Here is a 6,658-nt window from a genome sequence, read left to right as displayed (position 1 = left end):
GTATCAACATGGTTCAGCTCCATGACTCCCTTAGTGTTGTGTCTCTCTGATGCATAGTAGTACTCATTCTCAGCCACTGTCTCAATCACTTCAATGGCTTCTTCCACAGTCTTTTTCCTGTTTAATGAACCTCCTGATGAATGGTCTACAGCCTTCCTTGATTCATAAGAGAGTCCATCATAGAAAATGTGCAATTGCACCCAGTCATGGAACATGTCTGGTGGGCATTTCCTTGTCAAATCCTTGAATCTCTCCCATGCCTCGTAGAGAGTTTCACCATCTTGTTGTCTAAAAGTCTGAACCTCAGATCGAAGCCTATTGACCTTTTGTGGGGGGTAGAAACGTGCCAGAAACTTGCTTTCCACCTCGTCCCATGTTGTTAGGCTCCCCCTTGGGAATGATTCCAGCCACTTAGCTGCCTTGTCCCTAAGTGAAAATGGGAACAAAAGCAGTTTATAGGCATCTTCCTGAACTCCATTGGACTTCACAGTGTCGCAAATTCTCAGGAATTTTGTGAGATGTTGGTTTGGGTCTTCATTAGCACTCCCACCAAATGAACAATGATTCTCCACAAGTGATATTAGCTGTGGTTTGAGCTCAAAATTGTTGGCCTGAATGGGTGGTTTCTGAATGCTGCTACCACAATTCCCAGAGGTTGGGTTTATGTATGAACTAAGAACCCTCCTCTCAGGAATGGCATTGTTTCCATCAGCTCTCTCATGGTTGTGAACTTCTCTATCCATGTTGAGATCTAGAGCTTCCTCAAAATTGTCCTCAGATTCTCCTTCAGATTCTTCTTCTCCCAGTACTCTCTTCCCTCTTGCTTCCCTTCTAAGTCTATGAAGGGTCCTCTCTGGTTCGGTATATGGAGGAGTTGATGTCTCTCCTCTCCTACCTGTCATACAAGAACACAGCAAAGACAACAAACAAGTGAAATACTCTTGGTTAATGGAAGAGTATGGTTAGAGCAGTTAAGGAATTAATTCAAACAGTTAGTGAGTCAGTGAGTTAGTTGCTTGAATTTAAAGGCATAAAGAAAGAAAGCATGTAACAGAGTGCAGAAATTAAAATTCAACAAGTAACTTGTACTGAATTAATCAAAACAAAAAAAAATGCTCAATCTAGTTAACTTCCAATTTGAGAATTGTCAATCGAAAACCAATCCCCGGCAACGGCGCCATAAACTTGATGCGCATAAACTTGTTATGCTACGATTTAGGAAATTGCACGATCGGCAAAATTCCTTCCGGCAAGTGCACCGGTTATCGTCAAGTAAAAACTCACAATAGAGTGAGGTCGAATCCCACAAGGATTGGTTGAGTGAGCAATTCGGATTAGAAGTATGTTCTAGTTGAGCGGAATCAAGATTTAGATGAGAATTGCGGAATGTAAAATTGCATGAATTAAAGAGCGAGAAGCTAAATTGCTGAAATTAAAAGGGAATGGGGGTGATTGCATGAATTGAGTTGCAGAATGTAAAGAGAAAGTGGAAATCAGAAATGGGGAATTCATTGGGTGTTAGGAGATATTGAGATCTCCGAATCAAAACATTTTTATTCCTTCCTCAACCAATGCATTCATTGAATTTTGCTTGGCAATCTTATATGATTGGATCCCAATCCCTTGGCTCACCAATTCTCTCTAAAAACGAACAAATTCCCAATCCCTTGGTTTAAATGTTCATAAGAAGAGATGATGCTCGATCACTGATTATACCACACAGTTTCATGAACCACAATTTGGTAGGATTACATGTCACAATATCCATCCAAACCCCAATCCAATTCACTGTGAGAAAGCTTCTCTAGCATGAATCCTCCATTCCTTTCCTAAGGTTCCGAAGGATTCCAATTATGGGTAGTTTCTTTCCCAAGACAACTACCCAATGGAATTAGATCGAGAAGCTTTCTAACAAAATTCAAGAGAAAAGATTGAAGAAGAAGATAAAACTATTATTGATTCATTGAATTACAATAGAGCTCCCTAACCCAATGAAAGGGGTTTAGTGAGTCATAGCTCTGAATTCAATTACAAAGGTATGAAAACTTCCCCAAAAATCAAAAGTAAAGTCCCCCTAACTTAAATTCTATCCTATTTATACACTTTCTATATTGAGCTTCTGTTGTGTTTCTTGGGCTTTGAGGCCTCTCCCTGCTTTCCTTTTGCTTTGGGTTTATGATCCATAATCTTGATGAGGCTGCTGATCCAAATTCTGTAACATTCATTGAGCCAACTTAGTGATAATCAAGTAATGACACATGACTCAACAAATTGAAATTCCAGACTCATCAATCCTTCAGGCCCAATCCATAAACCATGATATTCAATTGGGTTTCATACCAGAGTAAGTTTAAGTTAATGTTTGTGCTCAAACGCTAACTTAAACTGCAAGATTTTTGGCCCAGAAACCTTTTCTAATAGTGGCGTTTAAGTTGCAGTTTAAGCTTAAACTGCAGCTTAAACGCCAGACACTTCCAGTGATGCCTTTTGTGGAAGCACGTTTAAGCTTCAGTTTTAGGTTAAACTGAAGCTTAAACGTGGAAATGGAAGAAGGCAGCCCTGGAGGGTCACTTAGTCGAACACGTTTAAGCTTCAGTTTAAGGTTAAACTGAAGCTTAAACGTGGAGATAGGAAAGGCAGCCCTGGAGGTCGAACACGTTTAAGCTCCAGTTTAAGGTTAAACTGGAGCTTAAACGTGGAAGAGGAGAAAGGTAGCCCTGGAGGTGTCGAACACGTTTAAGCTCCAGTTTAAGGTTAAACTGGAGCTTAAACGTGGAAATGGAGAGAGCAACCCTGGAGGAGAAAACTTGGTCGAACACGTTTAAGCTCCAGTTTAAGGTTAAACTGGAGCTTAAACGTGGAATGCTCTTGGTGCCTTTCTTCCTTCTGGCGTTTAACCTCCAGTTTAAGGTTAAACAGGAGGTTAAACGTGAAAATGCTTCTTTGGTGAGAGTTTGTGTCGAACACGTTTAAGCTCCAGTTTGAGGTTAAACTGGAGCTTAAACGTGGAATTGCTCCCATGGTGAATTTCCCACTTCTGGCGTTTAACCTCCAGTTTAAGGTTAAACTGGAGGTTAAACGTGGAAATGCTTCTTTGGTGAGACTTTCATTCTGGCGTTTAACCTCCAGTTTAAGGTTAAACTGGAGGTTAAACTTCAGTTCCAGCATTTCTTAGCCTTCATGATTCTGGCGTTTAAGCTCCAGTTTAAGCTTAAACTGGAACTTAAACTCCACATGTGATATTCAAGCTTCCTTTATTGATTTTGTTGCTTCCTTGCCTAGCCTCTTCTTCCCTGAAATCATCCAAACAATTGCATCAAAGTCTTGCAAAATTTCATGAGAAATCTTCCATTCATAGCATTCAAGTAATATAACTAAAAACTCATGGAATTTGCATCAAAATCATACTGTTTGGATGGTTCATTGCTTTGTTATTCATTTAACCATTCTTGGTTACTTTAAGCTCAAGAAAATGCATAAAACCACTAAAACTAACAGAAAAATGCTAGTGAGACTAGCCTAAGATGCCTTGGCATCACTGAACCCAATAACAATGCCAACAACGCAAGGAAGATGCTTGGTGACTTCATTACACCCTCTTCTGACTTCTGTGGAAGAAGTATCTCAATTCCTGCAATTGGAGCAAACAACTTTGAGCTTAAGCCTCAATTAGTTTCTCTAATGCAGCAGAGTTGATCCCGAGGTCTACAGGCTTATGCTTTTCCCTTTTGCTGTAAGAGACAGAGCTAGAACATGGTTGGATTCACAACCTAAGGATAGCCTGAACTCTTGGGATAAGCTGGTCAGTGCTTTCCTGGCCAAATTCTTTCCACCTCAAAAGATGAGTAAGCTTAGAGTGGAAATCCAAACCTTCAGACAAAAGGAAGGAGAATCCCTCTATGAAGCGGGAAAGATATAAGCAACTGATCAAAAGGTGTCCTACTGACATGCTTTCAGAATGGAGCATCATATGTATATTCTATGATGGTCTGTCTGAGTTGTCAAAAATGTCATTGGACCATTCTGCAGGAGGATCTCTTCATCTAAAAACCCCTGCAGAAGCTCAGGAACTCATTGAAATAGTTGCAAATAACCAGTTTATGTACACCTCTGAGAGGAATCTTGTGAATAATGGGACGCCTCAGAAGAAGAGAGTTCTTGAAATTGAAACTTTGAATGCCATATTGGCTCAGAACAAGATATTAACTCAGCAAGTCAATATGATTTCTCAGAGTCTGAATGGATGGCAAGCTGCATCCAATAGTACTAAAGAAGCATCTTCTGAAGAAGAAGCTTATGATCCTGAGAACCCTGCAATGGCAGAGGTGAATTACATGGGAGAACCCTATAGAAACACCTATAATCCTTCATGAAGAAATCATCTAAATCTCTCATGGAAGGACCAACAGAAGCCTCAACAAGGCTTTAATAATAATGGTGGAAGAAATAGGTTTAACAATAGCAAACATTTTCCATCATCTTCTCAGCAACAGACAGAGAATTCTGAATAGAGCCATTCTAGCCTGGCAACCATAGTCTCTGATCTATCCAAGATCACACTAAGTTTCATGAATGAAACAAGGTCCTCCATTAGAAATTTGGAGGCACAGGTGGGTCAGCTGAGTAAGAAGATTACTGAAACTCCTCCCAGTACTCTCCCAAGCAATACAGAAGAAAATCTCAAGAGAGAGTGCAAGGCTATAACCATGACCAACATGGCCGAACCTGGAGAGAGTGAGGAGGACGTGAGTCTGGTGCACGAAATTGTGATACATATCCATGGCTTCAAAGGCCTGGAAACGTGAGCAACTTGGTGCTCTGATCTCAATACATAATTGTCACAACTTCGATACAACTAACCAGCAAGTGCACTGGGTCATCCAAGTAATACCTTACGTGAGTAAGGGTCGAATCCCACGGAGATTGTTGGTATGGAGCAAGCTATGGTCACCTTGTAAATCTCAGTCAGGCAGATATAAAGTGATAATGGTGTTTTCGAATATTATATAATAAAATAGGGATATAGATACTTATGTAAATCATTGGTAGGAATTTCAGATAAGCGAATGGAGATGCTTTTCGTTCCTCTGAACCTCTGCTTTCCTGCTATCTTCATCCAATCAGTCTCATTCCTTTCCATGGCTGGCTTTATGTGATACATCACCACTGTCAATGGCTACTTTCGGTCATCTCACGGGAAAATGATCCAATGCCCTGTCACGGCACGGCTAATCGTCTGGAGGCATCACCCTTGTCAATGGCTTCATCTTATCCTCTCAGTGAATAATATGCTCACGCACCCTGTCACGGCACGGCTATTCATCTGTCGGTTTTCGATCATGCCGGAATAGGATTTACTATCCTTTTGCGTCTGTCACTAATGCCCTGCAATCGCGAGTTCGGAGCTCGTCACAGTCATTCAATCATTGAATCCTACTCAGAATACCACAGACAAGGTTTAGACCTTCCGGATTCTCTTGAATGCCGCCATCATTCTAGCTTACGCCACGAAGATTCTGGTTGGGAGATCTAAGAGATACTCATTCTAGCTTAATTCATGTAGAACAGAAGTGTTTGTCAGGCACGCGTTCATAAGGGAGAAGGATGATGAGCGTCACACATAATCATCACCTTCATCACGTTCTTGGGTGCGAATGGATATCTTAGAAGCGAAATAAGAAGAATTGAATAGAAAACAGTAGTACTTTGCATTAATCTTTGAGGAACAGCAGAGCTCCACACCTTAATCTATGGAGTGTAGAAACTCTACCGTATGAAAATACATAAGTGAAGGTCCAGGCATGGCCGAGATGGCCAGCCCCCTAAAACGTGATCAAAGGATCATAAGGTAATCCAAAGATGGTCAAAAGGACTAGTAAAAGGTCCTATTTATAATAAACTAGCTACTAGGGTTTACATGAGTAAGTAATTGATGCATAAATCCACTTCCTGGGCCCACTTGGTGTGTGTTTGGGCTGAGCTTGAGTGTTGCACGTGCAGAGGCCATTTGTGGAGTTGAACGCCAGTTTGGGCGTTCAACTCTGGTTTTGGATCCTTTTCTGGCGCTGGACGCCAGATTTGGGCAGAAGGCTGGCGTTGAACGCCAGTTTACGTCATCAATTCTTGGCCAAAGTATGAACTATTATATATTTCTGGAAAGCCCTGGATGTCTACTTTCCAACGCAATTAGAAGCGCGCCATTTCGAGTTCTGTAGCTCCAGAAAATCCACTTTGAGTGCAGGAAGGTCAGAATCCAACAGCATCAGCAGTCCTTTTTAAACCTCTGAATCTGATTTTTGCTCAAGTCCCTCAATTTCAGCCAGAAAATACCTGAAATCACAGAAAAACACACAAACTCATAGTAAAGTCCAGAAATGTGAATTTAACATAAAAACTAAGGAAAACATCCCTAAAAGTAACTAGATCCTACTAAAAACATACTAAAACAATGCCAAAAAGCGTATAAATTATCCGCTCATCACAACACCAAACTTAAATTGTTGCTTGTCCCCAAGCAACTGAAAATCAAATAGGATAAAAAGAAGAGAATATACTATAAATTCCAAACTATCAATGAAACATAGCTTCAATCAAATGAGCGGACTTATAGCTTTTTGCCTCTTGAATAGTTTTGGCATCTCACTTTATCCATTGAGGT

At 40.7% G+C, this 6,658-nt stretch overlaps 1 non-coding gene across 1 annotated transcript; it reads left to right on the top strand.

The window, feature by feature from the left end:
• Nucleotides 1-213: 213 nt before the first annotated feature.
• Nucleotides 214-317, top strand: LOC112787370 (small nucleolar RNA R71). Its single transcript, XR_003194788.1, has one exon. It is a non-coding gene; the product is annotated as a small nucleolar RNA R71 (small nucleolar RNA).
• The last annotated feature ends 6,341 nt before the right edge of the window (nt 318-6,658 follow it).

The sequence above is a fragment of the Arachis hypogaea genome, chromosome 20, assembly GCF_003086295.3.
Source record: "Arachis hypogaea cultivar Tifrunner chromosome 20, arahy.Tifrunner.gnm2.J5K5, whole genome shotgun sequence".
NCBI classification, from domain to species: domain Eukaryota; kingdom Viridiplantae; phylum Streptophyta; class Magnoliopsida; order Fabales; family Fabaceae; genus Arachis; species Arachis hypogaea.
Note: the sequence above shows the minus strand (reverse complement) of the source record. Positions and strands in the feature narration are given on the sequence as shown.